The sequence below is a fragment of the Crocuta crocuta genome, unplaced genomic scaffold, assembly GCF_008692635.1.
Source record: "Crocuta crocuta isolate KB4526 unplaced genomic scaffold, BGI_CrCroc_1.0 scaffold303, whole genome shotgun sequence".
In the NCBI taxonomy this organism is placed as follows: Eukaryota; Metazoa; Chordata; class Mammalia; order Carnivora; family Hyaenidae; genus Crocuta; species Crocuta crocuta.
The window spans coordinates 1,447,262-1,470,689 of NW_027528276.1; the positions used below are offsets into that span (position 1 = coordinate 1,447,262).

Genomic DNA, 23,428 nt, shown 5'->3' on the forward strand with positions numbered 1-23,428 from the left:
TGTAATTCCAAAAAGGAAAAACAAAGAAGAAAATACTTTCCAAAGGTATTTGTTTTAGTGGATTTTCCAGCATATGATCAGATCATGTTTGTTACATAATTCTGTCTTGAAATTTGGTCTTTTTTCTGTTGCTTCTTTAGAAATGAAAGCAAATGTGACTCATTTTGAAGTTGGTTGTCTTGGTCTAATGCCCTGGCTTAAATGGGCTGTAAATCAAATTACTATTTTGGATGAAATTATTTTAATAAAGTGAAGCAGTTGTGGAAGATAGACTTTGAATATACCATCTACTTTTCCAACTCTAAAAGTAATAGTTTTTGTTGACTGAAATTTCCTCTCACATTGACCTTTAGTGAATTAGATTTACTTAGCATCCCTGTAGTTTCTAGTAGAGCACATTTTAGCCAGATAGTGGGATGACTTAGGAGTGTTTTTAAGACTGATTTCATAAGGCACATTAAAGAAATTTTTTTCTTAGATAGCAAGTGACAGTAGAAAAGTGAGGAATCAGAGCTGACTGGATGAAATTTGTGGCTTAAGCTTCTTTAACAGGTCAGTGGTTGGCATGCTGATGTGAAAGAATTAGGACGCTGAAGACCAAGGCTTTTTTTTTTTTTTTAAAGTGGGCTTCATACCTAGCTTGGAGCCCAATGTGGGGCTTTGAATTTGTGACCCTGAGATCAAGAGTTGGACACCTATGGACTGAACCACCTAGGTACCCCATAGACTCTAGTTTTAGGTCACCATCTTGGAAAAACCTTTCCTTTATCTGGGCTGTTTCCCTTCTGTAAAACTCCTAGAGATCATATCTCGTATGATATGCTCTCTCTTTTTTTTTTTTTTAGATATTTTTATTTATTTCTAGGAGAGAGAGAGACAGTGTGAGCAGGGGAGGGTCAGAGAGAGGGGGAGATACAGGCTCCGAAACAGGCTCCAGGCTCTGAGCTGGCAGTCAGCACAGAGCCCGACGCGGGGCTCGAACCCACGAACTGCGAGATCCTCACCTAAGCGAAAGTCGGACGCTTAACCGACTAAGCCACCCAGGCGCCCCCACCTTCTATTTCTGACAAAAATTCACAAAACTGACAGTGGTTAAGTCTACAAAAGTGAATTGAGTGAATGGAGGTCATTCTTTTATTTTTTTTATTTTTTATTTTTTTCTTTCATAGTTTATTGTTAAGTTGGTTTCCATAAATGGAGGTCATTCTTGACAATACTGGCTCAACACGTAATGAAAAGTTTTCTGCCGAGTACCTGCTGATGAATAGTACAGTGAATAACCATATGCTTGAAATAAATACCTTACATTTTCACAAGCTCTGTAAATTTACCCAGTTAAGCCCTTTCTTCTTTACCCATATTTTTACCACCGTCATTTGTGACACGTCTTAGCAGATTCAAATTCAGGATGTATTAGTGTTCTTTCAGTGTTGTTGAAAGGTTCTCACCTGTAGTCATTCCACATAGACTATTCATAGAGGCTGACTCTTCAGTTAGTTCAAACCGGGCATTGACCTTCTCCAGTAAAAAGCTAAGCAGTATCAGTAATTATCTGTTGAGTCAAGAACCAAGGAGCACTACTGGAAATCACTCCCCGCTACTGCCTTTTGGCAAATGTTCTGTTGTGAGTAGTTTCAGATTTACAGAAAAGCTGAGAAAGTAGAAGGTTCCCATGTATACCCATACCCCTGTTAACAGATTAGTAGGTACACTGGACCCAACTAAAGAACCAGTGTTGATTCATTCTTTCTAACTAAAGTCCATACTTTGTTCACATTTTCTAAGTTTATGTCTAATATCCCTTTTCTGTTTCAGGGTCCCATCTAGGATATATATTTAGTTGTCATGTCTCCTTAGATTCCCCTTGGCTGGGACACCTTTTCAGACTTCCTTATTTTTGGTGACTTTGACAGTTTTGAGAAGTGCCAGTTAGACACTTTGTAGAACGTCCCTCAGTTGGAATGTTTCTCATGATTAGACTGGTGTTAATGGATTTTGATGAGAAAGACCACAGAGGTGAGGTGTCATTTTCATCATGTCATATAAAGAGTATATGCTATCACCATGATTTACTGTTTTATTTTTATTTTTTTAATTTTTATTAACATTTTTTAAAAAATATTTTTATTTATTTCTAGGGGGGAGAGAGAGAGAGAGAGACAGCGTGAACAGGGGAGGGTCAGAGAGAGAGGGAGACACAGACTCTGAAATAGGCTCCAGGCTCTGAGCTGGCAGTCAGCACAGAGCCCGATGCGGGGCTCGAACCCACGAACTGCGAGATCATGACCTAAGCGAAAGTCGGACGCTTAACCGACTAAGCCACCCAGGCGCCCCAATTTTTATTAATTTTTTTTTAATGTTTCTTCATTTTTGAGAGACAGAGTGCCAGTAGGGGAGGAGCATAGAGAGGGGTAAACACAGAATCTGGAGCAGGCTTCAGGCACCGAGCTGTCAGCACAGAAGCCTGATGCGCGGCTTGAACCCACCAATGGTGAGATTGTGACCTGAGCTGAAGTCAGATGCTCAACTGACTGAGCCACCCAGGTGCCCCTGTTTTCTTCTTTTCTTAATGTTTATTTTGGGGGGAGAGAGAGCGTGCCCGCGTGTACACACGGGGTGGGGGGCGGGGGCAGAGGTAGATGGGATCTGAAGCAGGCTCTGCACTGACAGCAGAGAGCCTGATGCGGGGCTTGAACTCACGAACTGTGAGATCATGACCTGAGCCGAAGTTGGACGCCTAACACGCTGAGCCACCCAGGCACCTTTTCGTCTTGTTTCAACATCTGGATATATACTGGTAATTTTAAAATAATAATAAGATGTGATATGACAGGATGCATGGTACTTTTGAACTACAGTTGGCTCTAACCGCTTCGCTGCGATTTGTAGCAGTGCGAGCTGGTGAGACCACTACGCGCAGTCTCTCTTGCAGCTACTCAGCTCTGCTGTTGTGTGAAAGCAGCTGTCTGTAAATGAAGGAACGTGGCTTTGTTCCAGTAAAACTTAAGATGCTGAAGTTAGAACTTCATAGAATTTTCATACATCCTGAAATACTTTTGATTTTTTCCAACCATTTAAAAATGTAGAAACCATTTTTAGCTCATGGTAAAAAGAAAAAATAGGTTGGACTAGATTTGGCCTGAGTGCATCATTTGCTGACCCCTTAGTGTAGAAGCCTCTGAATACATGACCCATTTGGAAGTATCTTTCTTTCTCTCCAAAGCCGTATGTAGTGATTTCACCTCACCTCTTTCTCTGTTCCGATTGATGCTGTGGAAGGGACTTAGAGCAGACATTGCACAGTTTTCTGTGCTAAAGCACTAAAGGTTTATTTGCCCAGCTGTCATAATCTCCTCAATCCCTATTATTTTTTTTAAGGGGAACTAGCTGATATTAAATATTGTTCTTTGGTGGATACTTGGGGTAAACTTGAATGGAAGACACTGTGTTCTTTTGTTCATTTTTCATTGGTATCCTCATACTTTTGACTCTAGAAGACATTAGTCCTTAAGGTAGTATACGTGCAAGTTACGCTTGGTGGTTTAATGGAGACTAGCTTTGAACTCCGGTTCATAGGAGCATGCAAGGTCATCCTTGTGTTTTCCTTATGTTCTTAATCTCAGTAAAAGATTACTGTGGATGCCTGAGGTGAGATAAGAAAAAAAATTCAAGTCTTTAACCACAGGGAGGTACAGATTCTACAGTCCTAGAATATTCTTGTTTATCCTTTGGTGGGGTTTAGGAACTGTGTTGTTGCATAAGGTCTGGTAATATTTGGAACATGGGAGTCTTCTGAGGTACACTCTGGGTTAAGCCACTCCTGTACTTTTACCTGGATTATTATAGGCAATATCTACCAATTTCTTCTGACCTTCCTGCTCAGCAGCCAGAATGATCCTTTTAGAACATAATTCTCAGCATGTTAACTCTTCCACTGAAAACTCCAGTGGCTGCCCACATTACCCAGAAGAAAACCAAAGTCCTTAAAATGGCTTGCAAGGCCCTATCTGTTCACCCATGTCTCTGTGCCCCCAATTTACCCCTAGAATGTAAGCCCCAGGATGAAGAGCTTTTTAAACTGTCAAACCACCATTGCCTAGAAAAGGGCCTGACAGTGTGGTAGGTACTTCATAAATTTCTGTTTAATAAGTGGACAGTTAGAAGGGAAATTGTGTAGACGGGGAAAAGCTATATTGTTGGCAGTGTCAGAGTGTCCCTGCTAATAGTCTCCTGGTATTTGACCAAGGGTAGGCTTGGAGACACGCTGAAAAGTGTGCCTGACTGTCCAGATGACACAGGCAGGACAGGTTGGGGAGGGTGCATAAAAACTGGTGGCAGGGATGACTCAGGGCTTCGTATGTCTCCTTACTGTCACAGAATAACCAAGGGCTAGATTTGTTTCTTCACGCATTGCAGCAGTGGAAGATTGAAGACTTGTTGGGGTGATAAAATTGTTTCCAGTGTCCAAGAGGAGGTTAATTAATAGGAAAAAAACATGGGGGCACCTGGGTGGCTCAGTCGGTTAAGCTCTGACTTCAGGTCAGGTCATGATCTCACAGTTCGTGGGTTCGAGTCCCACATCGGGCTCTGTGCTGACAGCTAGCTCAGAGCCTGGAGCCTGTTTCGGATTCTGTGTCTCCTTCTCTCTCTCTGACTCTCCCCTGCTCATGCTGTCTCTCTCTCTCTCTCTCAGAAATAAATAAAACATTACTTATAGTAATGTTAACTACATACTTGCTGATCTTGGAACTTTGTTTTCCTCTTTGTTTTGGATAATACTACATAGCTTTGATATATGGCCATCTTAGTAATGTTTAGATACAGGAATATGTATTTATTTGTTATTTAAAAATTTTTATTACGTTTATTTATTTTTGAGAGGTGGAGTAAGATAGAGTGTCAGCAGCCCAGGGGCAGAGAGAGAAGGAGTCACAGAATTCGAAACAGGCTCCAGGCTCTGAGCAGGCATTCAGCACAGAGCCCAACGCGGGGCTTCGTCGAACCCACGAACCGTGAGATCATGACCTGAGCCAAAGTCAGTCGCTCAACTGACTGAGCCACCCAGGCACCCCTAGATGTGGGAATATTTAAACCACTGGATCAGAAGGGTTCTTTTGTGCTTTGAGGGATGGGGATGGGGAGTTGTTTTAACTCAGAATGTATCTGTTAAATTCACTTTGGCATACCTCAGCTAAGTCTTTTTTTTTGTTTGTTTCAAGTATCTAAATGGTCTGAAGTAATTCTCCAGGTTAAATTATGGAGTTTATCAATCAGTCTTTCATAATGCAAACTGTAGCATCTGCAGTATTGCCAGTGAGAGTATCAGGATGCAAGAGGAAGGTTTTAGCTTTCCATTCTGCAGCCTTACTCCAGGGGGTTGGATGCATGAAAACGTGTGTGAGACAGAAGACCCCTGGGCCAGCATTCTTTCAGAAAGAAGCCTGTGTCCACTTGGAGTGAAGTTGAGTGAGGGTTAAAGTAGAGGTTTTTATTTTATTTATTTATTTTTTTAAATGTTTTTATTTTTTTTGAGAGAGAGAGACAGCATGAGCAGGGGAGGGTCAGAGAGAGAGGGAGACACAGAATCTGAAGCAGGCTCCCTACTCTGAGCTAGCTGTCAGCATAGAGCCCGATGTGGGGCTCGAATCCATGAGCTGTGAGGTCATGATCTGAGCCAAAGTCGGACGCCTAACCGACTGAGCCACCTAGATGCCCCAAAGTAGAGGTTTTATCACATCTGTATTTCAGGATACAATTTGCAAGGTTTGTTTGGGTAATTATCTTATCACTGCTTGTTTCTTCTCGTTCCAGAATAGTATCCTGACTTTGTAAATTGGAGAAGCCAGTGACACTGCCAGTGTTCTTTGAGGTAGTGTCTTTGGGATCCGGTGCAAGTCGAATCATTGTTTAAATAAGGTAAATGCATGGTGGTAAAAGGAACTAATAATAACTTCACTGCCATATAAAACCAGTCTTGTGTTAAGAGTTGTTTATCCAGAAGATTCCTTAATGGAAGTCCTGGGTTCTTATTAAGCAGTGCTTAGTTTTCAGCTTAATAAACTGAAACAAGGTGCTAAAATAGCTCTGCTGTCCTCTCCGATTCTATTCTAAGTTATAGACGTGACAGTTACCTTTTTTATTTTAATTAATTTGAGTCGTTTAATAACACATGTTTATTCATTAGGAAATATTGCAAAAGATCATCCATTAACGACATATGTATATAATCCTTGTTAATATTTGGTGAATAGTCTCTTTTCATGCTTGTGTTATTTGGATGTGTGTGTTTAACAAAATCGGGGCTGGACTTCTTTGACTCCCCTGGTTCTTGTTAACAAGAGCAAGTTTTTCCCTGTTTGCACTTTTAAATGACTCATGGCATTTCATCATGGATGTGCCATATAATTTAAAATTACCGAGCTAGTTCCTTTCTGGTAGACATTTAGGCTTTTCTCGCATTTTTCCCTGTCTTGGATAACTATGTAATGGACATGAGTAAATTCATGAATACATTTGATTTTCTTAACTTTTCTTATACTTTTTATTAAAGTACAGAATCCCTTTCTAGTCCCTAGAAGCAGTCACTTCCAAGTCTCCTGTTTCTTTTCATATTGCCTCTAAATAATAAGCTTATTTTGGTACTTACTGATTTTCTAGTTTTTGGTGTTAAGTGTTAACTTCCCACATTGAATAGTAGTAGTTTCTGGTACAATCCTCATTTGGCTAGTATTCACTGTTGACAATATTATGGTTTGTATAACTTACAGCCAAATCAATGTTACATGCTCTGGATAATTTTCCTGTTCTGCGTAACTTTTATTTTCTCTCTGTAGTTAATAAAGATCTTTTTTTTGGTCTGTTTTCTTAATTTCTATTTTTCGTCAGCAATTCCTCTTTAAACTCTACCCAACAATGTAAATCTTCCTCAACACTGTAAACGTTTTAGCTGTATTACAGATTTTATCTTCCTGGCGATACCTGCTGGTATGCTCCATCCTGAGTATTCTCAAGGTAGCTGCCCAGCCATCATGCTTGCTGTCTCAGCGTCATCATCCTCATGAGTTTCCTGCGTCTCTTGTGCTGGGTTCCATTATCTTTTCCCATGTCCTCTCCTTCCTGAGTGAGTCTTGTTCTCCATTGGCTTTCTGAGAAAAGGGTACACAGGAGGCAAATTGTTCAGACATACATGTCTAAAAATGCCTTTATTATTGATTATTAGTTTGGCTGGGTATAGAATTCTAGTTTGAACATAATTTTACTTCAGAATTTTTAAGATCCTGTTCTGTTGCCCTTTGTCTTTCCCTGTTGATGAGATGTAAGTTACCTTTGACCTCTGAAGCTTTAGCACTTCTCTTTCCCAGCTTTCTGACATTTTATGACAGTGTTCTTGGTTTGGCTGTTTTCATCTAATGTGCTGGTCCCTTAATGGACTGAAGTCCCCCAATTCCGGGAGATTTTCAGGAATTCTGTTGTTGCTTTTTCTCCCCTTTATTTTTGCTCCTGTATTCTGTGGAATTGGATGTTGTATCTTTTGGACTAATCCTGTTAAGTATCTTTTTTCTGTTTCCATCTCTGTTTATTTTCTGGGTTGCATTTTCTAGCCTTTGTTGTTTTTATCACTTAGGTTCATATATATATATATTTATATTTATATTCACGAACTTTATTGTTGAGAGAGAGAGTGCACGAGTGGGGCAGAGGTGGAGGGAGGGAGGCAGGGAGGGAATGAGGAGGAGAGAGAGAGAGAATGAAAATCTTCAGCAGGCTCCATGCTCAGCACGGAGCCCCACATGGAGCTTGATCCCATGATCCTGGGATCATGACCTGAGCTGAAATCAAGAGTTGGAAACTTGATAGACTGAGCCACCCAGGTGCCCCTTGTCAACTTTTTAAAAAAGTAATCTCTGTCTAGCATGGGGCTTGAACTCACGAACTGTGAGATCATGACCTGAGCTGAAATCAAGAGTTGGAAACTTGATAGACTGAGCCACCCAGGTGCCCCTTGTCAACTTTTTAAAAAAGTAATCTCTGTCTAGCATGGGGCTTGAACTCACGAACTGTGAGATCATGACCTGAGCTGAAATCAAGAGTTGGAAACTTGATAGACTGAGCCACCCAGGTGCCCCTTGTCAACTTTTTAAAAAAGTAATCTCTGTCTAGCATGGGGCTTGAACTCACGAACTGTGAGATCATGACCTGAGCTGAAATCAAGAGTTGGAAACTTGATAGACTGAGCCACCCAGGTGCCCCTTGTCAACTTTTTAAAAAAGTAATCTCTGTCTAGCATGGGGCTTGAACTCACGAACTGTGAGATCATGACCTGAGCTGAAATCAAGAGTTGGAAACTTGATAGACTGAGCCACCCAGGTGCCCCTTGTCAACTTTTTAAAAAAGTAATCTCTGTCTAGCATGGGGCTTGAACTCACAACCCCAAGATCAAGAGTTGCTGTACTGAGCCTGCCAGGCACCTCCATATTCATCAACATTTTTATGTACTCAGTTCTTCTTCATACAACTCCAAACAGCCAGAGTCACGACAAGAATATAGTTTATGCCCTTCGTACTGATGCAGAAGCTTGTGCCTTCTTTAGCTGCCAAGACAAACTGGGCTATAGTTCTTTTTTATTTATTTGTTTATTTATTTTGAGAGAGTTGGGAGGGGCAGAGAGAATCCAGATTCAAGCAGGCTCTGTACTGTCAGCACAGAGCCCAAAGTGGGGCTTGATCTCACAAACTGTGAGGTCAAGATCTGAACCGAAATCCAGAGTCAGATGCTTAACCATACTGAGCCACCTGGGCGCCCCGGCAGTGTTTAGTTCTTAAATTGTCCCATGCGAGTCAGGGATTCCAGTTGGCAGTGAATTACAAGCCTCTTCCTCCCCAACTCTTATGAAGGTTTTTCAATTTACTGACATCATGGATGATAATATTTATTTATGTTATGGTGGTAAGAACATTTAAGAGGATATCTGTCCTTCTAAATTTTTAAGTGTACAGTACATTGTTGGGGACCATGGATAGTGTTGTACTGCAGATCTCTAAGGTTCTTTATCTTGTGTAACTGGAACTTGGTGTGCTTGACTAGTAAGTGCCCATTTCCCGCTGCCCCCAGCCCTCTGACAACAGCCATTCTGCTCTGAATCAGTGAGTTTGTCTATTTTAGATACCTCATATATGTGGAATCAGGCAGTATTTGCCTTTTTGTGGCTGGCTTATTTTATGTAGCCTAATGTCCTCAGAGGTCAGCCACATTGGCACACATTGCAGAATAGTATCACACAAGGCTGAATAGTATTCCATCGTATGCATATACCACGTCTTCTTTATCCGTTCATCCGTTGTTGATGAACATTTCGATTCTTTCTGCATCTTGGGCTATTGTGAGTAAAGCGTCAGTGAATGTGGGAGTGCTGACATCTCTTTGAGGTCTAGATTTCACTTCTGGATAAATACCTGGAAGTGGGATTGCTGAATGTATATTTATGTTTAGTTTTCAAGATTCCCTTTTGTTCTCTGCAGCAGAGATGAAATAGTATATCGTATTTAAGATAGTGAGTAGTCTCCACATGTGTAAAATGTGAGTGATAATAAATAGTGTGTACCTCATAGCAGTGTTGTAAGTTAAGTGAATGTATGTGAAGCATTTAGAGAAGTGCCTGGTATTTTTTTTTAATTATTATTACTACATTCCCATCCTTTTATGATGCATATCTTTTATCTCTGAGAAAACTAATAAATAGGCTTACATAGGCCTATCAAATAGACACTAACATTTTCTTTTCTAATGGCTTTTTAACATTTTTATACTATATCAGGAATTTTATTTTTGTGTTAAGAAGAAGAAGGAATCTAACTTTTTGTGCCAAATTGTTAATAAGCTGTCTTGACTACTGATTTATCCTTTTTATCTAGTGATTTGAAAAGCTACCTTTGTAAAGGGTGTCTGGCAGGGTATGTTTCTAAACCTTTTTTTTGTTTGTTTGTTTGTTTATTTTCAAAGAGAGCATGTACAAGCAGGGGAGGAAGAGAGACAGAATCCGAAAGGGCTTGAGCTCACAAACTGTGAGATCATGACCTGAGCTGAGATAAAGAGTTGGTAGCACTGACTGTGCTATCCAGGCACCCCGAAACTTTGTATTTTGTTCCATTTGTTTCTGTAATCTTGTACTGATAGTATTTGTATTATTGTAGCCTTATTTCATCTTTTAGTTAGTGATGCAGTCCTTTCTTCCCTCTCCACCCTTAGCAAATAAAGTATAATTATTTCCATATTTCATATTTTTGTCCATATAAAAATATAGCAGTTCTTGAAGAGACTTAAGTATTGAGAATTAGAAAATAAAGACTCAAAGGGTATGTACGTAGGAAGCCAGTTGTACAATTTTTCAAATAAACATATGGGATTTTAACCTTATCGTTGTCTTTTAAGGCTGCTTTTGATTTTTTTGATTCATTCAGTCAGTAGACCCTTGAGCCCTTGTTACTGTACCTCCCCTCTGTGCTGGAGCTTCCAGCAGTGAGCAAGACAGACAGGACTCGTGTTCCTGGGGAGCTTACTTTCTAGTCTGGGGAGGCAGGTAAGATAATTTCAGATATTCCTAAGTGTTAGGAAGGACATAGGAGAGCCAGATAAATTGGGGGTGGGGAGGCGGTGAGGTTTCATTTAGGTAATATACTAAAGGAAGGCCTTTTCAAGTAGCTGAGATCAGCAGGATGGGAAGGGAGCCAGCCATGCTAGAGACTGAAGAGTTCATTTGGAGACAATGGCAAGTGGAAAGGTGCTGAGACTGTAAATGCTCGCGTTGTTCAAGGAATAGAAAGGAGGCCATTGTGCCTCAGAGAGAGTGGTTTGGGATGGTGTTGGGCAAGTAGGCAGGGGCTACATCACTTAGTATTTTGGAAGTATGGCAAACCCGATCTTTCATACCGAAATCTGATGAATTCAGTTTTGTTACTTAATTAAAAAACTAAATACATGATGTTCTAGGAAATAAGTAGACCTTCTACAGGTCTGTAGACCTTCTATAAAGAAACTTCTATAGTTAGTTTATATGCCGTTCCTAAAGGAAATCCCAGAGAGAGGAGCTGCATTGATCACATAATATTTGAACGCAGTTCTGGTTGGGTGTTTGGATCTAACTGGGGTTGGGGTAGTTGTTGTGTTCTCTTTAAATTTAGATACTTCGAATAGTGCCTTAATTCATTTTAATGGAAGCAGTGGGTTGGGTTCTTGCTTCCTTTTGTAGACTCAGGTGACTGATAAAATCCAAAATGTAGTCATTTTTAGTTTCTTATGTAGAGTTTTGTGTGTATTTAAGACATTTCTCTCTTCCTCTCTTTTTTTTAAGTTTATTTGTTTTGAGAGAGACAGCACAAGTAGGGGAGAGTCAGAGAGGGAGAAAGAGAGAATCCCAAGCAGGCTCCGTGCTGCCCCCACAGGGTCCATTGTGAGTCTCGAACCCAAAAAGCTATGAGATCATAACCTGAGCTGAAACCCAAGAGTCGGATGCTTAACTTGACTGAGTCCCAGGCACCCCAAGACATTTCTCTTTTTTTTCCCCTCAACTTACCTGGTAAAGTGCAGTTATAAACGGAAAGCTATCAGTTCGTTATATCGACAGGAAAATCTTAGTGGATAGAGACTGTAAACTGCAAAATTAATATGAATTTATAAGTGACTTAAAATAGGGGTGCCTGGCTGGCTCAGTCGGTAGAACATACATGCAACTCTTGATCTTGGGATTGTGAGTTTGAGCCCCACATTGGGCATAGAGTTTGCTTAAAAATAAAAGTGACTAAATAATGCTTGACCATTTGAAAATACATAGTCATTGTTGTCCCTTAGGACAGCACTGTTAAAGAGAAGTCTGGTGGGAGCCATATGTAATTTTGGATTTTCTAGCAGCCACATTTTAAAAAAAAGCAAATGAAATTAATGATATATTTTATGTAATATATCCAACACATTCTCATTTCAATATGTAATATAAAAAATAGCTAGTGAGGTAGTTTACATTTTGATTTTTTTTGTTCTAAGTCTTTGAAATCCTATGTTTTATACTTGTGGCTCATCCCAGTCCAGACCAAGGACATTGCAAGACCATAGTAGCCATCTATGTGTTGGACAGTACAGTTCTGAGGGCTCATATGCCTGAAGGAACAGGAAAATTAATACAATTTACTTACTGAATAATGCAGCCCATATTTGAAATACCATTTAAAGCAATGAAAGATTAACATATAATGAAACAGACTTGAACACACATGTATTATTTTCCCCTCTAAACCACTGTGTGATAAACTTGTTTGGAGAAGATGATGTGATCCTAAAAAGACCAATATTTATAAAAGATATCAAACAACTCCTAATAAGAGTTATAAACGAGCTTGATGTAGACTTGTAAATGGTGGCTGTGCATCAGCGGTGGGATGATAACTTGATGAAGGGAGACCACAGTCCATCTACTCCTTGGAATCCGCAGTGTCCATGTGCCAGTGGTTTGGAATCTGCAGTGTCCATATGCCGGTGGTTCTGAATCCCTTTCCAGGTTTCCTCAATAAGAACCTTCCATGGGGCGCCTGGGTAGCTCAGTAGGTTGAGCGTCTAACTCTTGATCTCAGCTCAGGTCATGACCTCTCGGTTTGTGAGTTCGAGCCCAGCGTTGGGCTCTGAACTGAGGGCATAGCGCCTGCTTGGGATTCTGTCTTCCCCTCTGTCTGCTCCTCACCGCTTGCTGTCTCTCTCAAAAATAAGTAAACATAAAAAAAAAAAAAATCAGTATCTTTGATTAATGGACTTAAAGCTCTAAAGGTGATTGCAGTATGCACTACTGGTTAAGCCCAAGCTATTAGTAGTAATAACTTCATTTTTCAAAAAATGTTGACTTTTGAGGGAGTGTGCATGCGAGCAGGGAAGGGGCAGAGAGAGAGAGAGAGGGAAGGAGAGAATCCCAGCCAGGCTTCATGCTCAGCGTAGAGCCCAATGCCTGACGTGGGCTCACAACTGCGAGATCACAATCAGAGCCAAAATCAAGAGTCACCTTAACTGACCGAGCCACCCATGTGCCCCATAATAATTTCATTTTAGGAAATAGTTAAGTGTCGGGGTGCCTGGGTGGCTCAGTTGGTTCAACGCCCAACTCTTGATTTTGGCTCAGGTCATGATCTCGTGCTTCCGGAGATCGAGTTCTGTGTTGGGCTCTGTGCTGGCAGCGCAGAGCCTGCTTGGGATTCTCTCCTTTCTCTCTGCCCCTCCTCCTACTCATACACTCGCTCTCCTCTCTCTCTCTCTCTCTTTTTCAAAATAAATAAACATTTTTTAAAAAAGAGTTGTGTTATGATTGGCTGTTTAATTTAGTCTTTAAAAAGGTTTACCATAATGAAAGCTGGAAGGAAGCCATAGGTCATTAGTTAACATAGGCTATAGTGCTTTTATTAATTTAGAAAAGCTGAGATTTTTCTTTAAAAAATGAGATATTCCCCAGTGGTAAGTAAAATTGCTGTTCCCCTCCTCTAGAGATAGAGGGAAACAGCCTCTGGGGTTAATTGAAGATTATTTAAGTTACTGACTATGCTATACTGTTCATTCTGTTTCTCTAATGATGAAAGATTAATTGCATAGAAGATCCTGAGCTTAGTAGATAACCCATTGAACTTTGCAAATTCTCAAGAGAAAATACCACAGGTTACTTACACTGGGGAATGTTGTGATGAACAAGGTCCAAATGTATTCCCTCCCCCCCCCCCCCCNAAAGGGATTTGTTCTCCAAAGGTCATGACTTTAGAATATGACCTTGTCTTGCTTCTGTATACCTCTCAGTGCCATACATGCTGATTTAGCTAGTAAAGGTATAATGCACTTTATTGTTCTGTGTAGGAAGATACTTGGTTAATTATCAATAATAACAAGAAAATAGAATTCAGTGGTGAAATCTGTTTGCTGTCAGAGAAAGTTCCTCAGTGTCTCCCTCTCACCACTCTGGGGTTGTAGCTGAACAGAGCTTGCGGTGTGAAGTCATCCGCTGTGTGCCCGGCAGTTTATGTGTGCTTGCTTAGTTCCACGGTGTTTTCGTGAGTGGTAGGTCACTTTTGGAAGATTGGGAAAATACCTTACTCAGCTAATGAATGGAGCAGCCAGCACGGGAAGCTAGTTATTTTTTGGTGCCAGAGCCATGCAACCTGGTCCTGTATTAGAAAGTGGCTCTCAGGAAAAAAAAAAAGAAAGAAAATGGCTCTGAGGGGTGCTGTCCATTTGAGACAGGACATTTGAGATTGATAATTTACTTCAGCAGATCTCTCACTTACATCCACCTTTATGCGCATCTTGAAGCAAGCTTAGATCGTGGAAAACACCGAATGAAACCTGGATTCTAGTCCTAGCTTGGTTGCTTGCTGTGTGTTGGGGTTATTAGGGGTTCCCTTGCCATTGAACAAGAATTTCCCAGTCATCATCTACTTTGGTCTTCGTAACTATGAGAAAGGGGCACCAGATCCTCTGCCTTTTTTTGTTTGTTCAATAAGGTTTTTGTTTGAGGATAGGTTTAGACCATGGCGTGGATGGTACAGAATCCCTGTATGAGTTTGCTCGGGCTGCCGAGAGAAAGTACAGACTAGGTGCTTACACAGAGCAGTTTATTGCCCTGCAGATCTGGAGGCTCAAAGGTAAAAACATCAAGGTGTTGGCAGGGTTGCTTCCTTGGCATGTAGACTGCTCTCTTCTTCCTGTGTCTCTTCACCTTGTCTTTCCTCTGAGGATCCCTGTGTCCAGATTTCCTCTTTTTTTCTTTTTTAATGTTTTTAATTTATTTTTGAGAGACAGACAGCGTGAGCGGGGGAGGGTCAGAGAGAGAGGGAGACATAGAATCTGAAACAGGCTGAGCTAGCTGCCAGCACAGAGCCTGATGCGGGGCTTGAACCCACGAACCGTGAGATCATGACCTGAGCCGAAGTCAGATGCTCAACTGACTGAGCCACCCAGGTGCCCCCAGATTTCCTCTTTTTTTAAGGACAACAGTCCTATACCTCTACAGAGGTCCTATCTCCCAGATGAGGTCCCGTTCTGAGGTACTTGGGGTTAGGACTTCAACAAATAAAATTTTGGGGGTGAGGGTAAACAATTCAACTCATAGTAGTTCTTAACATTCCCCATGCCAAGTTTCCCTTCTTATTTTTTTAAAAATTTCTTTCCAATGGTTTTTTAAAAATTTTTTTAAATTTTATTTTTTATTAAAAATTTTTTAATGTTTTATTATTTTTTTTTTTTTATTAAAAAATTTTTTATGTTTATTTTTGAAAGACAGTGAGACAGTGTGAGCAGGGGAGGGGCAGAGAGAGAAGGAGACACAGAATCCAAAGCAGGCTCCAGGTTCTGAGTAAGAGTTCAGCACAGAGCCCAATGCAGGCCTTGAACCCACGACCGTGAGATCATGACCTGAGCTGAAATTGGACACTTAACTGACTGAGCCACCCAGGTGCCCCTCAGTGTTTATTTTGGAGAGAGTGAGAGTGTGTGGGTGTGCAAGCAGGGGAGGGACAGAGAGACAGAGACAAAGTTTGAAGTAGGCTCCAGGCTCCGAGCTGTCAGCACAGAGCCCGGCATGGGGCTTGAACTCAAGAACTGTGAGATCATGACTCAAGCTGAAGTCGGGATGCTCAACCGACTGAGCCACCCAGTCATCCCCTAATTTCCTCTTTTATTAACACGTAACATCAGTATGGTACATTTGGCACAATTAATGAACTTATAATGGTACATTATTAACAATTAAAGTGTTATCCCTGTTTTTAATGACTGAGAAAACTTTAGTTCAAAGAAAAGATGTGACTGGAAAAAGCACAACCAGTGACTCCCTTTCTGACTTTGCACTGGTGCACGCAAAAGAAAACTCCCCAGTGTCACGTTGTGAATCTGAAGAGATCGTGAAGAATACTTCTTAAGAAAAGTTTATTTTTGAGAGAGAGAGACTTGGCGCATGAGAGGGGGAAGGGCAGGGAGGAGGACTGAGGATCTCACTGACAGCAGCGTGCCTGACAAGGGGATGAAACTCACGAACCCTCAGATGCTTAACCAACTAAGCTATCCAGGCACCTCTACTTTTTTTTTTTTTAAAGCTATGGTTTTGATTTTATTTATTATTATTATTTTTTAATTTTAATCCTGAGCACGTTCTATGCTCAATGCGGGGCTTGATCCTATGACCCTGGGATTGTCACCTGAGCTGAAGTCTAGAGACGGATGCTCAAGTGACTGACACCCAGGCGCTCCCCAAAATACTTTTCTGGGTATAAACTCCTATAACATGGGAGTTCGTGTTCAGTGAATTCTCATAGAATGAACAGAATGTCCTGGTTTTAGCTGGACGGTGGTTTTGGGGGGAATATAGACACCTGTCTTAACCAAAGTAACTGTAGCATACCTACTTTTTGTTGTACTTCACTTTATTGCACTTTGTAGATACTTTGTATTTTGTTTTCACAAATCGAATGCAGTGCATCAAGCTAGTCTGTTGGCCCATGTCTCCAACAGTTTTTGCTTGCTTCGTGTCTGTGTCACATTTTGGTGACGCAGTATTTCAGATTTTTTAAATTATATTTGTTATTATGATCTATGATTAGGGATTACAACTCGCTGAAAGTTCAGATAATGGTTAGCATTTTTTAGCAGTATTTTTTAAGATGTGTACATTTAAGATGTGTACACTTCTTTAGACCTAATGCTCTTGCACACTTAATAGACTACAGGATAGTGTAAACATAGATTTTAAACCAAAACGTTTGACTCGCTTTCTTGCCTTGGTCTGGAACCAGACCTGCAGGATCTCCCGTTGTATGCCTGTGTACAGAGATTGTGAAACTTGCTTTAAAGAGAAAGCAAGACTAGTTTTTAAATTATGAAGTGATGGTGTATTTACCTTTCTACTAAGCATCTCTTAATGTAGTGTCCTATTTGTGTTTGTAAAGCCCAGCATGCCGCCTGTCCTGAAACCTTAGAAGTTATATGTCCAGTATTACCCACATTTCACAAAAGAATAAACTAAAATCTACAGAGATTATTACTTTCTTAAAGTTCCCCAGAACTCCTCTCCTATCCAAGTCCCTTCCTTTTGCTACGACATTATTAGATAAACCATACAGTGAACTTAACTACACAGGATGCTGGCAAATAAAGTTGCTTATAACTTACACACTTGTTATTCCTTCAGAATACCTTTAAGAGGCATACTTATGCCTTATAAGCATATATATGCTTCCATAAGCATATATACATGTCTTATATATGCTTATAATAAAACCAATTAGTGTGTAAAACTTTTTGTGTGCATTTTATTTTACTAACTTTTTTTCAAGCTGGTGACTTGGGACCCAAGTTCATTATTTGTGTGCATTTTTCAGAATTTTCAGGCATTTAATGATTATGTTGCTTTCTGTGAATGAATATCCACTAGTTAAGACTTCCATATGTTTTAATTTCTCATTGAAGGAGAAATAGCCGTTTGACGAAAAAGAGTGAACAAAGGTGTTTCCTAGCAAAGATTTATCATTGTGATCTTAAATTAATATTTTCTGTGATGTATAGCAGGCAGACAAGCACCCTGTATGGAAATCAGGCTTGAAATAATAATTAGTGCCTCTCTGCCTGCTGTATTCTGTGTACTATGGAAATACATATCATTGAATTTCTCCTAACTTTCCAAGTTATTCAGAAGTAATACGGTCCTGTTCCTTTAAAAAGTGAAAGATGGAGGGTTGGAGTTTGCCATGTCATTGGGACAAGAAGTGAATTCAGTCACTGAAGAGGAAGAAGGAAATATGACCTCTTGCAGGCTCTGTGATGGAAAACAGCTAGCAGCACTGTCCCTCACCCGGACAGGATTCTGGAATGGAGCCTGGATTCTGGGAGCTCTTTATCAAGTGAGGTTGGTGCTGCCTGAATTTGGTATAGGTGGCTTCTCCTCGATGCAGGTGATACGTTTTTAAATACAGTTAGAAGGTAAGTGGTTTCAGGCAGATTGGCTAGTTTTTATAAAGGAGTAGAATATGATGTGAATCTTAAATGATTTTTTCTACAGTAAATTTCAGAGTTGATTGGCTGGGATGGAAGGATGATTCTTTTTTAAAAGCTGAAACGTTAAGCTATTCCATTAAATTCCAGGTTTTTTTAAAGTTTATTTTGAGGGGGAGGCAGCGTGGGGGAGGGACAGAGAGACAATCCCAAGCATTGTGCTATTAGCACAGAGCCCTATGTGGGGCTTGATCTCGACCCTGAGATCATTACCTAATCTGAAATCAAGAGTCAGAACCTTAACTGGGTGAGCCACCCAGGCGTCCCTAATTCCACTTGTAAGACGTGCCTGAAGTAAGGATGAGGAATGACCTCCTAAGTGTGTATAAATTTTCAAGTGTTTTGACCGTGTTTGGAAACGGTTCCAAATCATTTTATGAGAAAAAATAGGCAGAGAGAGGTAAAAATACTTGCCCCATATAAGGGTTTCTGGGTTTATTAGCATTAGTTTGGTTTTGGTAAATTTCTCTCATTTAAGGTGCTTGTGCACTTGCTTGGTGCCAGTTATTTTTTTCCAGCCTTTCATTACTCACCAGTGCAGTGAAAAAGATCAGTTCTGCCCTCTTCTGAGGGTCCTGATATTTTGGGGGGAGGGAAGAAAGCAGTTTGCAAATAGCCCAACAGGGGACTAGAGAACAGTCTCTTGTTTATTAGCTGATGACTGGTGCGTGGGCTTGAACGGAGGGAAGTTAAGACTCTTTCTGAGGTAGGATGGGCTCCCTGCTGGGTACACTCACAGAATCTGTTACAGATCCTCTGGTGGCTTTTGGAGATGAGTTTTGTCGGAATAGGTCAGGACAGCCCAAAGCATCCAAAGTAAATAGTAATAACTGATAGAAAGGAATTCCCCATCTCCCTCAAGTGTGAAGCGACAGCAAAAAGTCACATCTTTATTTCCTGGGCAGCTTGGTATGGATTTTTAAAAAATCATTTATTATTTTTTAAATTCTCAAGTTAGTTAACATACAATGTAGTCTTGGGTATGGATTTTCTAAGAGACCGTTACCTTGACCTTGGAGTTCCCGTTTGCCATCCAAAGAAATACTAGGGGTAGAAAAGAGAGAACAGATTGACTTTTTGAGCACTTGGAATCGAACTTTTACGGAAAAAAGCTGGCCTAGTATTTCCCACATAGGCAGTATTCTTCTAGGGAGAGAAAGGTCTTATTATTATAAATAATCTCTGGGTAGTTTTATGCTAGACTTGCCATTCCTTAATTGCTCTACTTTTAAACGGCTTCAGGGCTCACCCTCAGGGAAACTTCTTAATGCTCACTTAGAAAAATTACCCATGTGTTTATGGATAACTAACATGTTATTTTTTTATGTCATGAAAACAGTACACGGAGTTGGGCCTTTGTTTCTGCAGTTAACCATGACACAAGTACCAGATACGGTTTCTCTGAGGGTGTGGGCTTTGCTGGCTGGCTTTCACCCCTCCAGTTTCTGGGTACAGACTGAACGGTTTCTGTGAAGGTTGCCAAGCTGGTTCCTCTGAATTCTCTTTCTAGCCCAACAACGACTGTTAGGAAAGTTGGGAATTTGTTTTGTAAGCAGGTCCATTGTTAGCCTAAGTGAACTAAAATATATGCTTTCGTTAGTAAAAGTTATTTTTAGGGAAGTTGATCGTAAGGCTGACATAAAAAACACATTGGGGGAAAAAAAATGACGGTGTCTTGTATTTTCCTAAATACCAAACATTTGTAGTGAACTCACCATTTTTACAATGGATTTTGGACTCCGTAGAATTAGAAACCTTAAGTTTGTTGCTTTTGGCTTGTTCATCAAACATACAGTTTATTAATAATGTATTTTCTACTTTCTCATCGTGATTTTCTCAGCTGTTATGAAGTATTCACACTTCTAAAAACAAGTTGATGAAATAGCACACAATGGGAACGGTATTTTGGACTACTCATGTCCTGGAATTAGGAAATAGTTTAGGGTTGCACTTTGGAATTTGCTTTAGATGCGTTTGAACTTAAATAAGAGCGATTGTTATTTGCTGATAAATGATTCTCCTTTTAGACTTGTTTGCAGAGCACACATGGAAAAACGTAGAGGTGAGCGATTTGGGTCACTTCATTGCATATCTGAGTTTGATTTTTTTCTTTTTAAAGATTTTATTTCTAAGTAATGTCTGCACTTAATGGGGAGCTCATACTTAAAACCCCAAGATCAAGAGTCACATAATCTACTGACTGAGCCAGCCAGGCATCCTGGGTTTGTTTGTTTGTTTTATTGAGGTATAATTGACAAACCAATTTCAAGGGTACATACAACATAATGATTTGATGTTTATATATATATATATATTTTTTTTTTTTAATGTAAGGAGTCTCTTTTTTTGTTCTTTTGTTTTTTGTTTTATGTTTTTATTTTAAGGGAAAAGATATAGGAAAATAGCTGCAGATTCACCCACACTTGTTAGCATTTTGACCAGAAGTAGAGCCTACTGGCAGAGAATGGATAGGTTTTGAAGCTGTATCATAGGTACGCTTGAGTTCCTTACACTGTTCTATTTTTGTATATGAATCAACACTTCCATAATAAAAACATTTTAAAGAAATAGAACCCAGTTGGCTATAAGGCAGGCCTTTCCTAACCCTCTTTTAAATCCTAAAAGAATAATACAATTCCACTGTGATAAGACTTTCTCAAATGGACTTCGAGTAATTACAGTGCAGCTTTATTTATTTAGGGTCATGGAAATTACTATCTTAGATTTTTAAAAATATCTCAGAAGAAGGTAGATAGATGTTGATTCCACATTAAAGATAGAAGAATCAACCCATTAACTCCAGAATGTTAACAAGTTTTGTTTTTAGAATAATGGGGGGAAGTCATCTGTAAAATGACCAGCTAAGAGATTTATATGTAAAGTGAGAAGCTGCATCCTGTCTACCCTATTTTGTGTGTCTCCCTTCTCCTGTTGGCTTCCTCTCTAAATCTTCCTTCCTGCTCTGCAGAGGTAACCACTCTTAACAGTTTGTTACATGTGCTTATGTAGGTATGTCTTATGTGTACATCTGCACCCATACATTACACATTTTTAAAGTAAGTTCTACCAAATTCCATAGAATTCAGTATTTAAAGTTTAAGAATCTCAGCACTAAACTTCAGAATAGATTAAAAAAATTTTTTTTCAGTGTTTATTCATTTTTGAGAGAGACAGTGCAAGTGGGGAAGGGGCAGAGAGAGAGGGAGACACAGAATCTGAAGCAGGCTCCAGGCTCCAAGCTGTCATGTCAGCACAGAGCCCAGAGCGGGGCTTGAACCCACAAACCGTGAGATCATGACCTGAGCCAAGTTGGATGCTTAATGGACTGAGCCACCCAGGCGACCCCAGAACAGATTTTTTTAAAAAAGTAAGCTCTATACCCAACGTGGGGCTTGAACTTACAACCCCAAGATCAAGAGTCATGTTCTACTGACTGAGCCAGCCAGGTGCCCCCAGAATAATTTTGATTTTATAACCTAGGCAAGGCCAAGTCTGTTATTATGCCTTTAGGTTGTTTAAGCAATAAAATTGCCATTCTCCCCAAAGGCCCTTTCCCACCTTTAGGAGGGTGCTTAATGCACGTGTGATTATTCTCTGTAAGTTTTAGGACCTCAGAATTGAAATTAGTATTATATTTATTGGCTTACTTAATAATTTAAGAGAGCCAGTTAATAGAGTTAGTTATTAAATCTATAAATATAATACACATTTCAGTTCTGAGTTGAAATCAGATCAGATTTCATCTGATCATTGTCATTCTCCCCAAAGGCCCCTCCCCCACCTGAGTTCAGTTTCTTCTGGGATGTGGGTGGGGTGCGAAGCTTTAGCAAAGTCTTACCCTAGAGATACCCCCACCTGCTCTTGATTCTGTTTCTCTCTCGCTCTCAGGAGAGGGATAAGCTCCAGAGAAAAGCATAAAATAGTAAACATGTGTAATGTTTCACCTGTGCTCTGCTCAGATAGCTGGAACTATCCAGAGGCTTACAAAGCACAAGTCAGGCCATTGCTTTGTCCACAACCTTTTATGAATGGTGAATTTCTTTCTTGGTATTTTTACATCTGTCTTTTCTTTATCTTAGTCATTTTGTGTCTTGTTCACCAAGAATTTTCTACTTCTTAAAGTAATGACTGTTAAAAGCATGGCTTTTTAAAATTTATTGTTTTGAGAGAGAGAGTGAGCGACCACGTGCATGAGCATTGGAGGGGGAGAGAGAATCCTGAGCAGACTCTGTGTTGTCAGAGCATACCCCGATGTGGGACTTGATCCCAGGAACCTTGAGACTATGACCTGAGCTGAGATTAAGAGTCAGATGCTTAACTGAATGAGCCACGCAGGTGCCCCAAAAGCATGGCTCTCTTGGCACTGGCGTTTTACTGTAACCTGGCACTAATAAATGAAGTGTGAGTGTCTCCCTAACACTGAAGTGAGTTTGGCCTTCTGCACCTTGGAGTAAGATGTCGAAGGGACAAGAAAGAATGATCTCAGCTTCTCGTTTAGCAGGAGTGATTAGGCCTTGGTGTGTACTTGGTTCTGCTCTTGCCAGATACAACTTCTCGGTAAGCTACCTGCAGGGTTCCAGCCATGGGGTAAATACTCCCACGTTTATTCTGGTGAATTCAGCAGAACTTGGCCAAGATAATGCTGGTATCATCACTTAGGGACACTGAGAAGAAGCTTACTAATCTGAGGTGAGAAGGGAAAAGGAATCACTTAATTCGTCCTTATCTTTGAGAGTTTTTGATTTAGAGAAGTTTGTTTTGGCTTTGCCAATATTACTTCTTTTTCTTGGAGTTGAATAATAAGATGTGTTTTTAATGATACAAAAGTGATATATATCTTAAGACCTTCATTTTAAGTAAAATGCATCTGTTCTCTCAGGGCCTGTTGATCTGCTTGGTAATTAGAGGAGGGAGTGGTTTGTGTGGGGAAGGTTTGAGGGACTGTGCTCTCAAGTGGATCTGTGGGAACAGTTTGAAAGTGAACCCTTGCTCCAAGTGACAGAATTGTATCTGAAATGATTTCAGAAAGGCTGTTTGAAATTCTTCTCTTGGGTTTTTTTTTTTTTTTTTTTTTAAAGAAAAGGTAGGAAAAAAAAGAACAATAGTTGGATAAACCCAAGATGGAGGAGGAAGAGATCTTGCAGCTGCAGAATGGTGTCTGAGAGAAGACATTGGGACCTGCTCCAAATCCACATGTGTGTGGGATGGCTTCCCAGGAAGAGACTTTTTCAAATGCATTAATCGTATCTAAAGAGTTCTGTATTAGGCCACATTTGGAGAATTCCTTTAAGTTCTGAGTTTCCCAGTGAAGGAAGACAAACTGGTTCAGGGGCAAAGTAGTAAGGTGGACATGATACCACATCGTCT

General features: G+C 40.2%; 1 protein-coding gene across 3 annotated transcripts in view; it reads left to right on the forward strand.

Annotated features, from left to right (window-relative positions):
* The window catches only part of THRAP3 (thyroid hormone receptor associated protein 3), a 63,628-nt gene that overhangs the window by 15,001 nt on the left and 25,199 nt on the right, over positions 1–23,428 (forward strand). For 2 of the 3 annotated variants that reach the window (XM_077753118.1, XM_077753119.1), the window contains exon 2: positions 5,812–5,916. The exons of the other annotated variant lie outside the window; for it this stretch is intronic. The gene's annotated coding sequence lies outside the window, so the exon portion shown is untranslated. The remainder of the gene's footprint in view (positions 1–5,811; positions 5,917–23,428) is intronic. 3 annotated transcript variants of the gene reach the window in all.